This window comes from Candoia aspera, chromosome 4 (assembly GCF_035149785.1).
Source record: "Candoia aspera isolate rCanAsp1 chromosome 4, rCanAsp1.hap2, whole genome shotgun sequence".
NCBI classification, from domain to species: domain Eukaryota; kingdom Metazoa; phylum Chordata; class Lepidosauria; order Squamata; family Boidae; genus Candoia; species Candoia aspera.
The window spans coordinates 1,864,187-1,885,810 of record NC_086156.1 but is presented as its reverse complement, the minus strand read 5'-3'; the positions used below and the strand labels follow the sequence as shown (position 1 = coordinate 1,885,810).

The window sequence follows — 21,624 nt, the reverse complement described above, 5'->3', positions numbered from 1 at the left end:
ATGCTGGAGTGCCGCTCTGCATTTCAGGCTTCGCAATGCGTGGGTGATGAGACTCGGGCAATCTCAAAGCTACCACTCACCAAACAGCAATTACAGCCTATTACAGCAACCAAACGGTCTTGCCTTGTCAGAGTTCAGCAAAGATCTCAAGAAGAACGGACTCTAGTTAGGTCGCTGCCGAAAACACGGAACTCAAACGAATTCCATCTGGAGGTCCAGCCGCTGCCCAGAAGGAATATCTGTAACGTAACATTGCAATCATTGGCCGGGATCATACGGGGTGGGTACGAGAGTTGGACTCCAAAGTACTTATGCTCTGTGCAAAGGGCTTGCAGTAGCCCCGTTCCATAACGGGGTAGGCTGCTGTGTAGAGTAGAACGTCCTCAGGATTATCAAGGGTCAGGTGTGATTCAGAAAATGAGGTGCTACAAAAACCAAGGAGAAACATCTACAGGAACAGCATTTGGCTGAGCCTATTACAGAGAAGGATTTACAGGTAGTCCTTGCTTAATGACCACAACCAGGACCAGAATTTAGGTTACTAAGCGATGCAGTTGTTAAGTGAATCTGGACCCGATTTTACAACCATTTTTGCAGCGGTCGTTAAACGAATCATGCGGGTCCCTATTGATTTTGCTTATTGGAAGCCAGCTTGGAAGATCAAAAATGGTGATCACGTGACTGACAGACACTGCAACCATCGTAACTGCGAGCTGGTTGCCAAGTGCTGAATTGCGATCATGTGACCGCTGTGGCAGTTGTAAGTCGGGTTTTTTCAGAGCCATCATAACTCTGGATGGTTGCTAAAGGAACGGTCGTTAAGCAAGGACTACCTGCATAACATTTTCTATCCCATCAAAGAGGCTGCTTGCTTTTTGTTCTTGCATGGCTTCTGTTAAGGTGCAGCATCACTGTTGGGTGCTTTGAGCATCTGCAGCTAAGTTACAGTAACTAAGGAAATGCTCAATGCACCCAGCAGCGATGCTGCACCTTAACAGAAGCCATGCAAGAACAAAAAGCAGGGAACGTGCCTTTTTTTAACAAGGAAAATGCAGGATATAATTTTACCAGTCATCTATCCAGCAATCAGATGAAGTCAGCTATGGACGTGCAACGTTAATTTATCCAGGAAGTGAACCGTCCACTTCTCTCTGTTCAGCAGCTCAAGAAACTTCCAAACCAGAAGCAATCAACGAATTTTGCGCTGCCTTGAAGTTAATGTTACTAAGACATGGGGCATTACAATTTAAGGATCTCTGACATAACAAGCCATCCAAACATCAATTAAATGCCATTTTGCACTGGTTTATTATCGAAGCTGAATCCCCTGAGAGTCCAACTTCTGGTATTGACAGCAGCAAGACCTGAGATGATCCTCTATGCAAGCATAAATTTCCCCATCTCAAAGATTTGAGTTGAAGGCTCTAATTTCCTCAGTTCGAATCTAAAAATATAGCTTTAGCCTGATACTACTTCTGCATTTGAAATGAAAAAGTCTCAGGAGGACAGAGAAAAAGGGGCACATTTTTGCAAAGAAATCCAACCTCCTTTACTGTAAGTTCGAGAGAAGATTTTATGAACAGGAGCCAATAATCTTGGATGGTAGACTCAGGAAGCTATCTTGAGAGCACCAAGGTTGGGGAAAGCTGAAATAAACGATGGACATACACCTTTGCTCTTTTGCTTCCACACCGATCTGTCCAGTCGAAAAACCGCCACCGGCGTTATTTCAACAGGAGGTCCACTGGCTCAGCATCACAGCCTGGGACACGGATTATCCTCTCTCAAATAGAAGCCCTTAAAGCTGCAGACAATGAAATATTTCAGGGCTGCTCATTTTAACGTAGAAGAAAATGTTCTTCCAGGAAAACAACCGCCACCACCGAAAGTGTATTAATCATTTCCAGTTTTAACAGAATTCAAAACAACCTAAATGAGATCTCCACGGGAGCTGGGTGGCCAATAAATTTGAATAAATAATAGTAATCATAATCATCTCAAGGAGCTGCTTGGGGCCAAGATGGCCTTTTGTCAATTCTTCTGATATTTATCAGAAAAAAATGACAACTTCCTTTTCCAAACTCTGGATAACTGTGCACACTGTTCTATGTGCTTAACACTTCAGCACATTATCTACTTCCACAACTTCAGGGGTCAATTGGTCCTCCAGAAGTAGTACAGATAGCCCTCACTTAACAACCACAATGGGGACCGGAATTTCAGTTGCTAAGTGAAACGGTCATTAAGCGAATACGACACAATTTTACTACCTTTTGTGGTAGTCGTTAAGCGAATCACTGCTGGTGTTCAGCGAGCCACACGGTCATTAAGCGAACCACATGGTTCCCCACTGAGTTTGTTTGCCAGAAGCCGGCCAGGAAGGTTGAAAATGGCAATCACGTGACCACGGGACACTGTGACGGTCATAAGTGTGAACCGGTTGCCAGGCGCCCAAATCATGATGACATGACCATGGGGACACTGTGATGGTCACAAGTTGTTTTTTCCAGCTTCGTTGTAAGTCCAAACTGTCACTAAATGAATGGTTGTTAAGCGAGGACTATCTGTAGGTTACGTTCCCAGCTTTAAGTAAGGCTGCTTTAAGCAGTGCTGGTGAAGTTTTGAATTCCACCCCAAACATCTCACCCTCCCAGGGGTGAGATTCTCATTACCGCACACGTCGGGCAGATGCATTTGCTGCGACTTCCTTTCTGGCTGCCCAAACGCACCCTCTTTTCCTCCTGCTGACGGCATTCTCTGCGGTCAGGCGGCTCAGCGGGGCTTTGTTTTAGAAAATAGCCGGAGTTTTGCTAGGTTCAGTCACCAAGATGAGATCACTCCCAATCGCCAACTTCATCAAAAAGCTTTTTGTTTAGGGCTGGAGTTTGCTCAGGAAGCAGATTCCGTTTTCTAGCCTTACAAAGAAAGAGAGAGAGAGGGAGAGAAAGAAAGAGGAAAGGAGGAAGAAAGGAGGAATCTGCCAGTCAAAACAGTTACCGTTCTTAGGTTTAGTTCCAACACCAGCATTCCCCAGCCCATCAGATGTGATGGATCTGCAACTTCCAGGATTTCTACTGAAGGGGAGATGGCTGGCTTCGTTAGCTGGGCATTCTGGGTGCTGCCATCCTCACACACCAGGAAAGCACCAGACTGGACAGCTGACCTCTACACCTCTGCTTAAAAGTACTGACAACCTCCCAGCAAACAGCCTCTTCGACCAAGCAACAAATCCTGATGTTAGACAGGGCTTCCGAAGATGCCTTCAGCCACTGCTGATCCCCATCACTGCAGGCTGGATGAGAACAAAGGCCTCCAGAACGATCAACGACTCTGGAGACACTGGTAGGGGAGGGGAAGTAGTTTCTTGCATATGGAGTTCTGCATGGATCAGATAGCTTCTCTAGCACCCTTTCCCTTTGCCTAAAAAAAACAACTCCTAAAAATCCGGGACTGCACCGAAAATGATTCAGTGCCGCACAAAGGCCTGCAGCTGAAGGAGGAAAGGTCAACAAATCCTTCTAAGGAAGCACCTTCTGCTTCCTTCTGAGAATCAACCAATATGCTCACTGCGGCCTCGCCATGCAGGTCCTGCTCATGCTGGCTGGGGAATTCTGGGAGTTGAGGTCCACACAGCTTGAAGTTGCCAAGGCTGAGAAACGCTGTCCTAGAGGAACACGAGGCCCGTTGACTGGGACCCTAAACGGGAGGGTTCACATCACAACATCTGATAGGAAGCCTCACCAATTCTGCTTGATTGTGTGCCGTTTTCAACTGCTAGCAACCACATAAACACTGCAGATTTTCTCCACGACTCTACTTATATTTCTATTTACTATACCCCCCCCCAAATGTTTTCAAACGGTCCTTGAATGCCTTGGCTCTCTGTGCTACTTGATCGATAGAGGAGCTGTGATCTCAGAGACCACCCGGAGCAGGGTATCTTATAGGGCACCCTTCAAAAAGGCTGGTTCATTGGGGGCAATTGCACTGGAAGGCAGCAGTGTGGGGAGGGCTATGACAGACCAACAGAAGATGGCTCAACATTACCAGTTCTGTGTTATTTTTTCAGGTGCCAAATGAAATGACATATCCTGCTAACCAGGGCTCATCCTTACCCGAATAACGACTGGGAAAGAATATAAAACACTGTGTTCCCAGTGATCTTCTACTCCTAATCTGAAGTCTTAGTTCTAACTCTACAAACAGGAAACAGAAGAATCAGACGAAAAGGATCTTTTATTGGCTTAATAAACCGGAGCGCACAGCTGCCGCATTCTTCACACCTGCACTGTTGGACACAACCAGACAGAAATAACCGTCTCTAAGGAATATTGTAAAATGGAAGGATATCGTCGCAAGGCCATCTGCTCTCCAATTTACACAACACAAAGATTAGGAAGGAGAAGTCGTTTTGCACAAAGGCCATCGGGACCTTGCCCACAAGCACTACCGAGGATTTGGTTTTCAAAGAGGGGAAGCTCTGCAGACGGGGAGGATGAAAACACCAGGCCGGTGGAGAAGTCTGCACTTCCATGCAGTGGACCCCCTTCTGAACCTAATTTGTACAAGCTATTCCCTCCTTCCTTGCATCTTGCATGACTTCAACAACAACAACAAAAACCGATTTGGGAAGTCAAGGTTCCTCTCTCTACGGATTGAACCGCACAAACTGATGCTATGTATCAGGACAAATGGTTTTCTGTGGTCGGAAAGAACAAGCTAAGGATGAAATCCAGACAAAAGGGCAGTGTTTCTCAACCTCAGCAATTTTACAATATGTGGACTTCAGCTCCCAGAATTCCCCAGCCAGCCCGGCTGGCTGGGGAATTCTGGGAGCTGAAGTCCACATATTGTAAAATTGCTGAGGTTGAGAAACACTGCAAAAGAGACTCTGGATAGCCCAGAGATCATGGGAAAGAGTACTTAAACCTGCCTCTACCGTACTGATGCCTTCCAGATACGCTGGAATACAACTCCCACAGGCCATATTGGCTGGGGCTTGTAGCCCACGCAGGCCAATGCAACTGAAGGGCACCAAGCTTGCAAAGGCTGAGTTAGTCCTTCCCAGAATCTGGCGCAGCGGCCATCCAAATGCTGCACAAAATCACCCACTGGAGCGTCTCCTGTGTGGCTGCTGCATAAATAGAATAATCTGATCTGATCAAGACCTGCCATCTGCCCGACGGTATTAGGGAAGCCAGTCCACGGGGCGGGGAAGAAAGGGAGAAGAATGCCGGCTGGAAAATCTGCTTTCATTAAGCTGCTGGGGTTTTGAGAGAGCAGGGAAGGGGCAGGTGGGGGACATGCAGCAATCAACTGGGATGACCAGGACAAGGATGCAAGTACAAAAATCAGATGGAATATGTCTCTCCAAGCAGCTTTGCATCGTTAATGGGACCTGAGAAGGAATTTGGGGAGGGGGGAGCCATGTTCACTTCACTGCCCCCTTAAAACAGCATGCAGCTCGCAATAACTGAGGACCGAGCAGCCGTAGGGTTGAAAGACTATCCTACCTGTCTCTCCAGATGGCATTCTGGAGTTTTATTCGCAGGCAGAAGCCTTGCGTCCTGGTCAGCCCAAGTCCACTCAACAGCCTGCCAATCAACCCCTCACTTCAGCACTGCCTTCTTCACTCCCTTGATTCCCAGCGCAATGGGCGAAGAGAAACTAAAGTGTCCCACACAAGGATCAGAAGGGGTAGGATTAGTAACCTGTCGCACGCAGTCAGCTCCCACACAACTAGAGAATTCAAGAACAAAAGGGAAATGTTCTGTTTGAAACTTCGAGAGGAGGTTTGGTGAAACTTCCATGAAATCTTGAGCAAGTTGCCATTTTACCATTTTAAAAGAAAAATCAGAAAATTTATTAAATGGCTTGAAACGTGTGCAGAGACCCTCCTTAAGGCATTCCGCATCTAACCCAGAGCCTAGGACATTAGAAGCTGCACAGCTGAGTTCGTATCACAATAACCCATGGTTGGTTTCAACCACTGCATCCTGAATAAGCAGTACATTCAACACGCTGAGCTCATAAACCATGGTTTACAAGCCCTTAATCTCTGGTGCAGTCCAGTCCTTCAATTTATATATTATAATAAGCCATGACATGGTTCACATGACACCCTCAGCAGAAACCAATCAAACTGCCTTAGAGCTTGGTGTAGGATGTGAATTGGAGTGTCAGACTGGGCAAGAGGCTCAAACTTTGCTGGAAAGAAGAAACAAACAAGGAATTGTTGTTAAAGACAAAAGTTAAGGAGGGGAGGAAGGGAGAGAAACTAGGCAGCTTTTATATCAACACATCCAGAGATAATTTAAAAAGTTCTATTAGACAAGAGGAGAGCCAGTTTGGTATAGCGATTAAAGGCAACGGGCTAGAAGCTGGGAGACCGTGAGTTCTAGTCCCGCCTTGGGCACAAAGCCAGCTGGGTGTCCTTGGGCCAGTCCCTCTCTCTCAGCCCAGGAAGGAGGTGGCCAGAGCAAACTACTTCCAAAAATGTTGCTGAGAAAACTGCAGGGGCTCTTCCAGGCAATCGGCAGGAGTCAAGACGGAGTCGAAGGCATCCAATAAAGAATATAAGCAGTCCTCGACTTACGACCATTCGTTTAGCAACTGTTCGAAGTTACAACGGCGCTGAAAAAGCGACTTGTGACCAGTTCTCGCACTGACAACCACCAAGATGTCCCTGTGGTCACGTGACCGAAATTCAGGCACTTGGCAACCAGCTTGCACTTACAACAATTGCAGTGTTCTGGGTCACATGGTCGCCATTTGCGACCTTCCCAGCCGGCTTCCGACAAACAAAGTCAATGGGGAAGGCTGGATTCGATTAACAACTGCAGCAAAAAAGGTTGTAAAATTGGGAGCGACTCACTTAACAACCACCTCGCTTAGCCACAGAAGTTCCAGTCCCAATGGTGGTTGTAAGTCGAGGACTACCTGTACGTAAGAAGAGTTAAAGCAGCAGGGTGCTTTCACAGAAATGCAGAACCCTGCAACTCTGCTGCAGACCTTCAGCGGGCTTAATAAACATGTCACCGGGACACGGACTTTGGTACCTTCTCATGATGAGGTCTGCTATTATCTTTGCTACAGGAAGTTCAACAGCCAGTGCTTTGCTGCGCAAGGCCAAAAACCTAGTCAAACGCCCTTTCTGCAGCAAAGGTGGGCTAAGAATCCCAGCAATGGACTGTGAGACCCACCCACCCACACGTAAGACGTTCCTGCATAATCCTCCAGAGGGGGAGGGAGACTGGGCATCCAGTGTGTTCAAACACAACTGCCCGATCCCTGCCAGGGTGGGTGACCAGGACGGCATCTGGTACTACATCACTCCCTGGTACTTTCTGGAGCAAGAGTCATCCTGTCAGCTTGCACTGAGGATAAGCACAATCATTATTTTTTTAAAAAAGCCTCTATTCCTTCCCAGTATGTCCTATGAGGTTGTCCAGGATTAATCAGAGATTCTTGGTTTTATACCATTTAAAACTATTACGTTCTCTCCCATTCTTGGGGTAGTTTGCAAACAGGATATTTCATCATGAAAAGCACCACAGGCCTGAAACTAAATAGGAAAAGGATGTAGCATTTACACATCTGCACAAGAATTTGCATACTCCCCTGGGAACCAGAGACGCTGGGAAGTCAATAATCACAATAAAAACAAAAAAAGGCCCTGCCCATAAACCAACAAAGTCATCCAAATACACAACCAGTAAAAAAAGCCTGTTAAATAAACAGGTCCACAGGTTGCCAGAGAGAGCCTACATCAGTGTTTCTCAGCCTCGGTAACTTTAAGAGGTGTGGACTTCAACTCCCAGAATTCCCCAGCCAGAGGATGAGGATGAGGATGATTACCCTTCCCCTTCCCACGCCCTCCATACCAATGGGATAGATGGTGAAAGGATGGTCTTCACTCAAGAAGCAGCAGCTTTATGCATGATGGAAAAAGCAGGTTGAATCTTTCCCAGCTATTTAGTAAACAGAGAACTTATTTTCTGCTACGGACTAAGCGTTCGGAGAGAACATTCAACCTATGCTTGTTCTGGTGCGCGGTGGTTATATTCCAAGAGTGCATCAATGCTTTTAATGCCATCCTTAGAGCATCCGAGTGTTTCGCACCTCTGCTTCAGCAATCCTTACAAAATGCTCCGGTCTGACTCAAAACTTCACAAAAAGGGGGGCGAAAGAAACGCTGAGGAGCCGCTAATAATTTCTGCAGCATTTTCCCCACATGGAAAAGAGCTGCTGGCAATCCCATCCCACTCTGAAACCCCCAGCCTGCTGCCCTCTAACACGTGGGTAGGCTGCATCTCTCAGAATTCCCAACTTTGGGCCACCCTGGCCGGGAATCCTGGGGGTTGCGAGATGCACACATCTGGCAGGTTCCTGACAAGCCCCATGCAGCTGGGCAAGGCCAAGGAAGCAAGAGCTCTGCAGACGTCAGGAAGGTATTTTTAATGCTAGTCTGTAAATATAGAATCTCGGAACCCGCAAGAGGAATTTCCCGGCCTCGTTTGTGGAGAGTTAATTAAGGCGGATCCTCTTGGAACGCTTGGAATCCTTCCTCCCCCAAATTCTTGGCGCCTGGCCTGAGTTGTGGTTTATGAGATGCCAGCAGAGCCCCCTCTTACCTCTTGCCCGGTTCTGTCTGCTCTCTCTTCCACCCCCTTCCCAGCCTCCCCCCCAACCTCTCGCGGCATCAGGCCGAGGAAAGGCTGCTGTGTGGCAATTTACTCAAAGCAGGTTCCCTGCGGGCATTCTTGGGCTTCACAGCTGGATAGGAAATTAAAAAGCTTTCCCGCAAGACCGACAGTTGTATCCAGCTTAGCACAGGTTAAACTGGGCTGCTCTCTTCTCCACTACTGAGCAACTCCCTTTTGCCTTCGGGAGTTAGGCGCTGTGCTGCACACAAGCCATCATTGTAAGGCTTAAAGAAGGAGGTTAACCAACCACATTCCACAGCACTCGCCAAGCCTACGCATTCTTTCCAAACGGATGCATGCTCGAAATGTCGAGCAGTGACATAATGCCAGATCGTGGGTCAGCCCCGGAGAATCCAAGGCCAACTTTCCGGCTGACATGGCGCCACGGAGAGGTTCAGCATGAGCAGGGCAAGCAGAACTGCAGCAGGCAAAGGGAAAAAGCTTCTCCATGAACCTTGGCCTGGAGCTCCCCTCCCAGTCCTTCTCCGTCCGTCCCGAATCAACCAATTCTGGAGCTGGAAACTCCTCCAGGAAGGAGGACCAAGTAAGCCTGCAGTTAATGCAGATCTCAGAACTGGCAAATCCAGTTGCTTGTCAACTGCACCCAAGAGGATCATTCCAGGTGGTGATCTTCCAACTTGCCAAATAACTTTGCTGGACGCAATTCTGAAGAGCCACAAAGCTACAGCTTACAGGACCGGCCCACTAACAGTCAGCCATTCATCCATTAGAGCAGTGTTTCCCAACTTGACGACTTTAAGATGAGTGGACTTCAACTCCCAGAATTCCTCGGTCAGCCATGCTGGCTGGGGAATTCTGGGAGTTGAAGTCCACCCATCTTAAAGTTGCCAAGGTTGAGAAACACCGCATTGGACAGCCCCCAAGAGGCAAAGTTAGAATCCTCAAAATTTAGTACAAGACTCACCAGGCCTCCTTCCTCAGACACTGTAAGCAGGGGCAAAGACGTTTTCCTGCCAACACACGCTCGTGAAAAACTTAAAGGTTCCTCAGATGTCTCCTACAGATTACCTTCTGCCACGTATAGGACAGTGACTGGACATAAGCACGATGAGACTTTTCTCTTAAGAAATCTGGCAAATAATTCCCGCAAGGTTTTATGGCTGATGACCAAGGCCTTCATGGACTCCTGCCAACGTAACAGCACCCCTTTCAGCTATTTATGAGGTACTAGGGAAAACAAACAGCAAAATTTCACTTTCGGCTCCCCCCAAAGCAATGCTCATCGTCAACAGCCGAAAAAGTGTTTCCTACTGTGATTGAAGTGGGCTAGGAGCCAGGAGCAGAAAAGAAAGACCAAAGGAATCGCTCACATAGCACAAAAGGAGCAGATCAGTCTATTTCAGTGTTTCTCAACCTCGGCAACTTTAAGACGTGTGGACATGGCTGGCTGGGGAATTCTGGGAGTTGAAGTCCACACGTCTTAAAGTTGCCGAGGTTGAGAAACACTGGTCTATTTTATTCCCAAGAGAATTTTTAAGGGGGACTGGCAAGGCAAGCGACTGTATATAAACAGGGAGCAAACGCCACCCTCCCTCGCACTGATGACGATGGTTTCATGGCCCAACATGACCTAGTTGGGCCATGAAACGTCTGCAGGACAAAAACCAAGCTCAGAGAGCACCAAGGATGTCACAGTTCAACCCTGAGCTAGATATTCTCTTCTATTAGGATTTTTAAAATTTCTCCATACCATTACCATTTTAAAACACAGCCCAGGAATGCAGATAAAGAAAGGGGATATAAATGGAAGGTTACCCTATGCCATAAAACAGCAACTCAAGGAAATTGAAGGGTTCTTTTTTAAAGGAACTCATCTAGCGGCCAGTACATCAACATTCAGGCCGGAAAAAAATTCAAGGGCAAATGAAATTAATGGGAAGGGTGGCTTTCCAGAGTGAGGCAGGGCCCGCTGGTTCCATAGAAGACGCATCAATCCTAGGAAGTTCAAAAACTGTCTTGCACAACAGTTCTCCTCTTCCTCCGGATGAAAAAAAGCAAAGCTCCTTATTAGAATTGCAGCCAGCACTCCAAAAGCAAAGTCAGAACAATGCTGTCAAATGCTTTACCAAACGGTCTTTCCGAGCTGCAAGGCTGCCGTGCTGAGTCTCTTTCTGAAACCGGAAACTCGAGAGCACACCCAGCATCAAAACATTTGCAATCCTGGCCACATGCGGGTGGTAGGTGTGAGTGTTGGAACACACAGGGCCCCGTCTGTGCTCCCAAGCTGAGCAGTCCCTAGCGAAACCAGGACTTGAACCCACCACGTCACAAACCGGGCCATTCAGAGGTCAAAACAGCCACCTAATTCTGTGCACAGAATGGTGTTTCAACACCTTAACTGTATTTTTGTGGCTAGGTGGATATGGATCTCCTTCCCCCACCGCACTTTGTCTTCCCAGAAGGAAAAGTTGTAGGCCCACCAAGGAAAAATATAACTGTACATCTGAACATGGACACCACGCTGTCGCAAGACCAGCTGCTCCAGAAGAACTCCTGACATGAGGTCTTCTAGAAGGGTTTGGTCTTGCGATAGCGTGGTGTCCATGTTCAGAGGTCTCCCGGGGATTGGGGCGTAAGAATCTGACACTACTGCCGAGGAACTGGAAGGAAGTCTTCAAAAATACCTTTCTAGTCCGAAGGGCAGTACAGACGGGTTCACACATCAAGCCAACCAACCGTTGGCTTAACCATGGTTCCTGAACAAACCACAACGACTGGGTTCATAAAGTATACGAAGCCAGAACTGAACAAACCACTTTGAGCTTCTGCATTGTTGGAAGACGTTCTTAGGTTTGTCTGTATGTTCTACCCACATCCACGGTCAAACTCCCTTCCCAAGAACCCCAATCTCTCGTATCCCTCGTTCTCGTATCCATCACACTTCATCAACCAGCTTCACCATGTATCGGAGCAACTCCGTTGTGGCCCTTACTGTCTAAGGAAACTTCTCCCCAGAAAACTTGCCAGATACCTACTTCATCACCTTTTAAACTCATACAAAAAATACTGGTTTCCCAAGCTTTTGCAAGAATATGGTTGATTAGGTGCCATCAGATCAGTATCAGCTCTTAATGGCCACCGAGACAGACCTTCTCCAAGACAATCTGTCCCCTCTTCAGGCCTCTCAACGATTAGTCACTATTATATTTCATTAACCAACTAGATATTCTTATACCACAGGAACATAACACACAATCTTTAATCCTAATAACAACAATACTGTCATTCGCTGTTCTATAGCACGGTCTTCGTTTTAGTTTAGCATTCCTTTGACACGGTTTTAATGTCTGCTATTAAGCCACCCTGGAGACAAATTAATCTCCAAAACCGAGGTATCGTCTCAAAAAACAGGAGGTAATAGTGGAGATCGTTCCCACTTGGCACCTGCACTGCATACCCTGTCAAACCCAGACAGTCATTAGCAGGAAAAAAAAATGCACTAGGCCTACACCTAATGAGGAGCATATACGGTGAAATGTAATATAAAGACTCCCTCAAGCCAAGCACACCTGCTGGTGCTTCATGGACGCATCCGTGCCATTTTCTTGGCAACGGCACACAACTAGTTTGGCATTCCCTTCTTCTGGGATATTTTCTTGATTTCTCAGTCTAGCCCTCAGCCCTGGGATTCCTCCCTCACAAACGCGATCCAGGCCCAACGCAGCTTAGCCCGGGTCCAGACAAGCTCATACAGATGCTACCTCTATTCCTGTCCAAAACAGCCACATGTCCATGGGCAATATACAACTTTCAGAAGATGGATGGAAGGACTCCAAGCCGCTAAAGAGTTTTTTTTTAAAGGAGGCATTCACAGTGCTGCCAAGGGTCCAGAATGAATGCCTCCCATACAGCAGCAATTCCTACCCGTTTTACTGACCTTTTCTGCCCACAGAGACATTCTGTTCCCCTAGGAAAATGACTGGAAATCTAAAAGCAAACTCATCAAGCCAACCCACGGCCTCCAACAGCTCTAAATCTCAAGCCTGAAGCCTTTCATTCACCAAAAATTACAGACCTGTGGAATTGGAAGGAACCACAAAGGTCATCTAGCGCAAACTCTGCAAAGTGTAGGAAAAGCAATTAAATGCTCCCCAAGGAGTGGCTTGTTAAAAAAACTCCCTCGTTGTCTCACAGTATCCGGATCCCCAGCCTCACTAGGGTGGCTTCTAAGGGTTTGTAAAACTCAATGTTGCTGAGATGCCACCACCATTTTCCCAAAAGGAACCTCCCAGAGCTCTGGGCGAGAGGGCTCCCCATCACAATTAAATCAACTAAGGGCAATTAATGACAATTAACAGGAAAGAACGGGCTGGGGGCAAGAGACACTTGTCTTCAGATCAACCTTTTCTGAACTGAAGCCACCCTTGGCACAATTCAGATTCAATAAGCCACAATACTCCCTAATATCCCCACTTAAGGGTGCCTTCCAAAGCCCACCTTCAGACATCCTTGGGGCATCTGGTGAAGCCTGGCATACAATATGTCAAAGGGTCCAGCTCTTGCCCCTTTCTGGGGTCTTATTAGCAGCACACCCGCAAACACGGCACCCGTAGTTGGATTCACCCCGACCTACTGCCGTCACGAAGAGCCAGTTTGGGGTAGTGGTGAAAGGCACTGGATTAGGAGCAAGGAGTTCCAACCTCTGGTCCTCCCTTAAGTACGGAAGCCAGCTGGGTGGCTTTGGGCCAGCCGCTCTCTCTCAGCTCTAGACTGAGAAGTCTAAGAAAATCCCAGGAGGTCTTGGCAAGCCATTTCTGAAAACGTTGCCAAGAAAGCTGCGTGAACCTGTCCATGGAATCACCAGGAGTTAAGATTGACCCAAAGGACCAGAACTACAGCTGCTGCCATTGAAAATTACGTAGCCACTAAAAGCAATTTCCAAGATGAATAGACCTGAGACCAGCAGAGCATCAAATCAACATACATCCATTGCATCATGTTTTGGAACAAGGATATCACGTTATTCCTGCTGGACGTCTTTTCATCTTGGAATTGCAGGCCTGTGGGTTAAATCCAAAAAGTCCTTGTCTCTCCCAATACTGATACAGGTAGTCCTCGTTTAGCGACTGCCTTGTTTAGTGACCGTTTGCAGTTATGACGGTGATGAAAGAGAAACTTTACAACCAATCCTCACATTTATGACCTTTGCAGGCCTGTAAAGCAAAGGAAACCTGAAGTAAGATCATTAGCACAGTCACGGTTTCACTTAGCGACCACTTTGCTTAATGACCAAGTTGCTGGTCCCAATTGTGGTTGCTAAACAAGGACTACCTGTACTACTAAGAACAGATACTTAGCATTAACCACAAATGCTCCTTTAGAAAATGCATAAAAAAGGGCCACGAAGCAGAAAGTTGGTCACGACGTACTTTTAAAAGTCCAGGCCGGGACTGGCCAAACTCACACGCTGAGAAAGGCTCAACTCCGGAGTTTACCGTTCCTTCCAAGTGGGATCCAGCCATGAATAATTCAACAGCTCTGAATTAAGGCCATAACAGCCTAAGTTAATGCACCACTGGATCATAAAGGGCCATTAGCCTCTAAGACACAAAAGAATTGTTCCAACTGTGCCTGACTGAAGGCGTTTCGGCGTATTTATTCATTGTCTGATTGCAAGTTTCCCTTAAACCATGAAACCTGGCAAAGCCCTATCAGGATTTTAACGTTTTACTGGACACAAAGGACTGCACTGCGTCGGGCTTTCTGTCCCTGCCCCCTTCCAAGGCTTGGAAGACAGCTCAAGAGGACCAGATGCAAACTAATTCCATAGCACCTTTTCTGTCATCAGGATGGATGGTTCCCAGCTAGAGTGCCTGATCTGAGTCCAGGCTGCTTTCCTACAGGGGAAAAAAATAACCACAGAAGCAGCAGCCACAGCATTACTAACCTCACGTTAAGTACAGGCTTGAGCACAGAAACCAAAGTTGTCAGCATTCTTCTCAGGGCCGAAAGACCCGATCAAACCCATCTGTAGCCTCCAGCAGAGGCTGGAGAAGATGCACGGCAATACGAGGGAGGGCTCATGGGCCAAATCCAAAAAGCATCAATGGCTGAAGAACTGGATTGGCAGTGCCTGATGTCTACCACCTGGAGGCAACCTTTTCTGAATGAAGGGGAAATTTTAGACCCAGTGCTAAAACGTGGCCCAATTTCACCCCCAAAACTCTGTCTCTGCAGCTGATTCCCCATCTCACTGACCTTCCCCAGCATTTCACAGGCTCTGAGCAGAGAACTTACTTAGACACCAGCATTGAGACCCAACAGCTTCCTTCAAACTTCCACCTGCTTGCCACCATCTCCTCAAAACGTGCTCCCCTCAAAATTACCTTCTGCTATTGTTTTGTAAAAAGTCCAGATGGATGCTAGCAGGACCACAACACAACAAGGGAAAGTTGTCATGTTCTTGTGCAGCTCAGCTCTCCAAAGTATTTGGCTCCCCACCGCTAACAGGATCCCAGACTGTTTCACAACAGGTTATTGTTGGAGACGACCATTAGGATCAACAGTGAGACACATAAGGGGAAGGGTCTTCACACACCGTCCTTGGTTCTATGTCTCATCTGGCCTAGGGTTAGTGAGATGAGGGTCTGGCTTTAACCATCATAGAATCATAGGGTTGGAAGGGGCCTTGGAGGTCTTCTGGTCCCACCCCCTGCCCAAGGCAGGAGTCTTCACACCATCTCAGACAAACGGTTGTCCCATCTTTTCTTGAAAACCTCCAGCGATGGAGCACCCACCACTCCGGGGGGCCAGCAGTTCCCCTGCATCATAGTTCCCCCAGTCAGGAAATTCCTCCTCGTTTCCGGGCTGGGTCTCCCTCTCAGGAGCTTCCACATGTGGCTTCTTGTCCCACCCTCAGGTGCCTTGGAGAATAAATCGACGCCCTCTTCCCTGGGCAGCCCTTCAGGCATGGGAAGACGGCCACCAGGTCTCCCCTCCGTCTTCTCTCCGGTAAGCTAAATAAACTTTAAAGAGAACTTTCACTTTTGTGATTCCCTCTTTTCAAAATGTAGCTTAGGTAGAAGGGAGCCTTTTCTACCCCGTTATTTCTTAAGAAATGTACCTTTTCCTTCAAATACAATAAATGTCTGGTAGCATTTTTTGACAGTTGAGCTATGCCCATACCCAACAGTCAAGAGACCACATATGAACATTTCATTTTTTTCAATAGGACCTCCTGCTATTTGATTTCTCCGTATTCTTTTAGCACTTTGCACAAGCTCAGCAACACATCCTCGAACAGGGGCTTGTCATATATTCAGATCTTCGGAAGAAATCTCCGGAAGATCTCTTACTTAGTAAGGCAACTTAGATACACTGGTATTTGCAAAATCTAAGAACTGAAAATCTGAAATGCCTGATCTTTAAGTCCACACGTCTTAAAGTCGCCAAGTTTGAAAAACACTGCACTAGGTAATCCCCATCCTTTCCAGCTACTAGTTCTGCAGATTCCAAACTCATTTTTGGCTAACAAAACATCAGCAAACCTTACAGCGTCCTCCAAAAGTGGCACTGGACACATTAGCGGGTCCCAACTTTGTGCAAGTTCTTCACGAGGCTTAGGGCAGAGTTTCCCACCTGCCTGCCTCCAGGTGTGTTAAGACAGCAGCAGTCATGCTAGCTGGGAATTTGGGGAACCGTAGTTCTCATCTAGCTAAAGGGTTCCTGGTCAGAAGACGGTGATTTAGTATTAGCCAATTTGTTTGGGGACCGTAATTAGATATTCCATATGAAATGTCAATTCTGCCATCTAAAGAAAACACATAAGCAGAATTAAGATGACCAGAATGTATTTACAGTGGTTTCCAACCAAACACGTCTTCTTGCTTGAATTCAAAAAGATCCCCTCACTTGCATATTTCATATAATGTGACTAATTAACCTAAACATGGGGAGGTTCTTGCCATTCCGCCCCACCTTTATTGGGTTAGGCTGACAGACGTAATTTCACAGTAAATATTGAGGGGAGGAAACAGTGACATTGGAGTTCTAGGGCCCGGAAGAGTACCAGTAAATCACAATTAAATCAGATTTGAATCCTGCAAAGTCAGGGACATAAACAATATTGGCCAGCTAAAATAAGGACAGGAGCCAAGAGGGTAGCGTGCCAAGATATGAGCAAAAAGAGAGAGAGAGAGAGAGAGAGAGAGAAATAAATGGGGCATTCACTAGCTCTAAGGGCCAATACCCGGCATTTCACACTCATTATAAAAGCCTTCAAACCACCAACCCAAAACTTGGGCTACTGTTGATCAGCAGGGAGAATACAAAAGCCTCAAAGATCCTTCCACAGAAAAATATCAACATGTTCCAGTCCATCGCAGACTCCATTGTTTGCAGACACAGAGAGATCCAGATGTAAAGGGCCAGATGTGCTTCAGAGGAGAAATGCCTTACCCCAAATGTGTCTTTTCCGTGATCCCAGGAGAAGGGTACCCAAAGGTGTGTCCCTTGTGCACCCTCCGAATCCCATTTTGGCCTTTAAATCCAGATCCCTGCAAAACCATTTCATTTATTGATTTTAACAATTGCCGGAATACCCCAGGCAGTAAGAGCAACTGGGGGTCCACAGCTGGTACCCCACAGATCAGGAGCAATGCCGCCTATCCAGACGTCAATCTATCTTCAAAGGTCTTTTCAATACAGGCTAACGAGCAGCTCTTTGTGACCTCGGCAAGTGGTATTCGCCTCCAAGTGACCATACAGGCAGGAAAACTCCCATAAATGGAAGAGAACAGGCCCTCTCTTTCTCTCTCCTTCCAACCCATCATCTGTAGCACACCAACCAGCAGATATATTTGAGGGCACTATCACCTGGGTTGTTATTTGCACACAACTTCTCACAAAGCAACTCAAATTTGCAATCTCAAGAGCTTCTACCTCAAGAGAAGTGGTCCTTTTGTTAGTCCCACACTGGGGGAGAGCCACAACAGGCCCAAATTTCTCATTCGTTCTCTGCATTTGTCAGATGAGTTGGGGGCGTGTCATTTATTTAATTTTGCTTTTATGCTTTAATAGTCCAGTTGTGTTACATTATAGCTGATTTGTTTACCATTGCATGTATTTATTGACAATATTTGCAGATCGCTCCAATTGTTAATGATCTTTTCTGTGTATTGCCTACCTTCAAAAACTGGGAAACCATGCCTTTAATTTTCAGTCATTACAGCAAGAGAACGAGATTGGATCTGCTACAATAGATGCCCCAAACCCAGAGAGGTCAAGACCGTGATGGCGAAGGAACAGGAAATGTAGGAGCTGGCTGAGCATGCCATAGGAAGAAGGGCTTGAGCCCAACCTGGCCCAGGCTACGACAGGCAATTCCAGCAAAAGCCCTGAGGACGCTCTGCAGGATGACCACACCAGCAGAAAAGCAGCCACAAAACGGTTGTAGACCAAGAGGATCCAGCAGAGCGATTTACCGATCTTAATCTTCTCTTTTCTACTGTACAAGCAGGAGCCACTATTAAGACGGAGCTGACGTAGTAAGAGGTTCCCAAAATTATCGTCTGGAACCGAGGCTGACGTGACCCCACGGACTTGGAGAGGATGAAGATGTAGCCTCAGGAAGTCCCAGGACGGGGAGGGCTGCCCTAACACAACTCGCTGCTTTATTTCAACCCCATCAATTTGCCTCTATTCTCTAAGTCAGTGTTTTTTGAACTTGGCAACTTTAAGATGGGTGGACTTCAACTCCCAGAATTCCCCAGCCAGCTATGCTGGGAGTTGAAGTCCACCCATCTTAAAGTTGCCAAGTTCAAAAAACACTGCTCTAAGCCTTTTAAAGTCTCCACTGACCACCACCCTTTATCCTGCTCCATTTAACAGTCAGCGGGACTTCCTTTCTTTCTTCCAACTTCCCTTCGGATATATCTAGAATTAGTCTACTATTTCTTAGAATGCGTCCCATTGTACTCAGCTGCCTGCCTCTCCGATCTGTCTTTGCCGATCTCCCTTTCAAACCAACTCACAATGCATTGTCCTCGAGCGTAAATTCAATCAGCAAATAGTATTTGGGGGGGAAACGTGGCCTGCCCAGGAACAGAGGCCTCAACCCACCCCAAAAGTCATGACGGCTGAATTATCTCAGACTTCAGTGGCAGCCCGTCAGGAGGGTCGATCGCAAGGACCGCACGGCATCTTACCAAACCGCCCATTGGTCTGTCCCCTGGAGAAGTTTTGTTAAAAAGAAAACAGAAGTATATTTGATGTACCATTAACGATGTAGGACAAATATGTCCCTTTTAGGAGCAGGGCTTGTCAAGGGCTGGTTCTAAGTCTATGCAAAATGTCTCCTATTTTTATCAGCAAATAATCATAGGTGCAAAGCATCTTGGAGAAGCATCTTGAATTTTGGAGAAGAATTCTAGCACTTCCCATTTCAGAAACCACTCCCTGAAAATTTTTTCATGTAATTAGCCCGTCTTTCTGCCAAGTATAAATGACAATATGATTTTAAACAGAGGGATTCCTGGTTTAGTCTTCAGCTTATGACCATTCATTTAGCGACTGTTCAAAGTTACAACAGTGCTGAACAAAGGGTCTTGCCACCAGTCCTTGCGTTTACAACCGTCACCGCACCCCTGCGGTCACATGATCAAAATTCAGGTGCTTGGCAACCAGCATGTATTTATGACAGTTGCAGCATCCCGGGGTCACATGATTGCCATTTGCGATCTTCCCAGCTGGCTTCCAACAAGCAAAGTCAATGGGGGAAGCCGGGTTCACTTAACGACCACATGATTCATTTAATGACCACAGCAAAAAAGGTGGTGAAATCAGGCATGACTCACTTAACTGCCTCACTTAGCGACAGAAGTTCCAATCCCAATTGTGGTCATAAGTTGAGGACTACCTGTACTGCTACCCCTTGCTGAAGACTTATCTGGTACTTTAGGCCAACGAATGTATTAAGACACACTTGGGATGCTTCTTGGATCTACCCAAGCAGGAAGAGACCACCCCTTGCATTAGTGATCATCAGAAGCCCTCCGGCCACATTCCCGACCCCTGTCCCAATCAACACAACTGCTACGAATCTCTCTGAACCAGAACGGAAACTCGCCATTTCATTAAGCTTTCCTGCTGTTTCTCAAGTATAAAATAGGGATTATGCATGCGTCTTCCAAGAATAGAGAACTCTTTGTCACGCTGGGCCAGAGCTTCATAACAGGGCTGTGAGCGAGTGAACAGCTGAACAAAAGAATCACAGCCAAAAGGGAAGAAAGAACTACAGAGGAGGCACGGACCACACATTTTAAATTCACAAGCGCAGCAACGTCTTAACGTCCCGGCTGAGTGGGAAGCGCGAAACGCCTCCTAGGAACGGCATCCCGCATCCCGCAGTCGTTCTGAAACTTTAACCAAGCACAACCACCGCTTTTCTGGAAATGGAAGTCGAAGAGGCTTCCGGCAAAAGCAAAAGCGAACGTGGCCGGGAGGAGAGGCAGCAAGGGGGTGGGCTTGCCCGCAGGGGCCCCTTCCTCTGCTCTGGGTCTAAACTTACCCCAGGCAGCGCTGGGCTCACACCGCCCTCCCTTAATATTTCAGCGATGACAACTGCTGCTTTTAAATCAGGGCGCCCCGCTTGAAGTTAGGCCCAGTTTATATAAATAGCTTGCTGTCCGGATCTCCTGCCTGGCGGGCCGAGCGGCCGACCAGCCCTGCTGCTGCTGCTGCTGCATCCATGCAGCCTGCCACACCCATCTCCTCCAGAAGGACTCTGCTCTGCTCTGCTCTGCTCTGCTCTGGCGGCCGCGCTACGGCAGCACCGAATATCCCCGGATGCATCGCGAGCACCATCCCCATAAAAGCTGGGAAGCCAACCAGCCCCCGGCAGCTGCAGGAAAGCAAAAGCAGATGAGGAACCACTAACCGGGGGGGGGGGGGGGGAGGAGGGGGCGTCACCGACCAGAAATCAAACCGCCCCACGCAATTCGGGACAGCTGAGCGGGCTCCAAACTCAAGTCTATCTGGCAAGCGAAGGGGGACAGGCGCGGGGCTGCCCCGGGAACTTTTCGGCCAGCCCAATGCGGGGCTCCCTGGGAAATTCTCCTTCCCAGCTGGTGGTGTGGGATGACACAGCTCCTCCGGGCAGACGCTCCTCTTCGCCTGCGCAGGATGTGCCCACTCCCCCCCTTTCCGCCCAGGACTGTGGAGAGCCAGGCGGCAGTTGCCGTCGCTGTCATTGTCATGGTGAGGATGAGGAGGAGGAGGAGGACTATTAGGCGAGCTTCTTGCTCCTCCCACTGGCACCCCTTCCTTCTCATGGCGCCCCCCCAGCCCCGCAGCCCCAGCAGGCTGGCCGGGCACCAGCCCAGCAACGCCCCCGCGCGCCCCCCGCCTCTCCCCGCCGCTGGGCAAAGCGCCCCCCCGGGACGGCGCAGAGAGGGAGGGAGGGAGAGCGAGCTCCGCAAGATAACAGGGGAGAGCCGCGGAAGGCCCGCGAAGTCTGCAGGAAAGGAAAGCGAACAAAAAAAGGAAAGCGAACTCGGCCTGCGGAGGAGGCGACAAAATAAAACAGCGGGAAAAGTTGCACGGGGGGACTGTCGCTTTCCGCGGAAGGGCCGCCGGGGGGGGCGGACCCCCGAGGAGGGCCGGGAGGGCAGCGCGCCCCCGCCTGCCCGGCGCGCCCCCCCGCCGCACCGCGCCGCGCGGCAGGGCGCAGCGCCCCCCAGGCCCCCCGGACAACGCCCAGCCGCCGCCCGCCCCGCGGCCCTGGGGGGCCTCCCGGAGACCCCCAACGCGGCGCCCCCGGGCGCGGGGGCGGCCGGGGGGCGCGGGCCTCCCGCCGGGGGCTCCTTACCGAGGCGGGACGCGGCGGTCCGAGCGGGCGAGGCAGCCGCCGCCGGCGAGTGTCCAGCTGCAGCCTCGCCTGTCACTCCAAGGCCGGCAGCGC

At 48.4% G+C, this 21,624-nt stretch overlaps 1 protein-coding gene across 1 annotated transcript in view; it reads right to left on the bottom strand.

The window, feature by feature from the left end:
* The window catches only part of MAP4 (microtubule associated protein 4), a 159,358-nt gene extending 137,734 nt beyond the window's left edge, over nucleotides 1–21,624 (bottom strand). The window contains exon 1 of the mRNA XM_063303269.1: nucleotides 21,532–21,624. The gene's annotated coding sequence lies outside the window, so the exon portion shown is untranslated. The remainder of the gene's footprint in view (nucleotides 1–21,531) is intronic.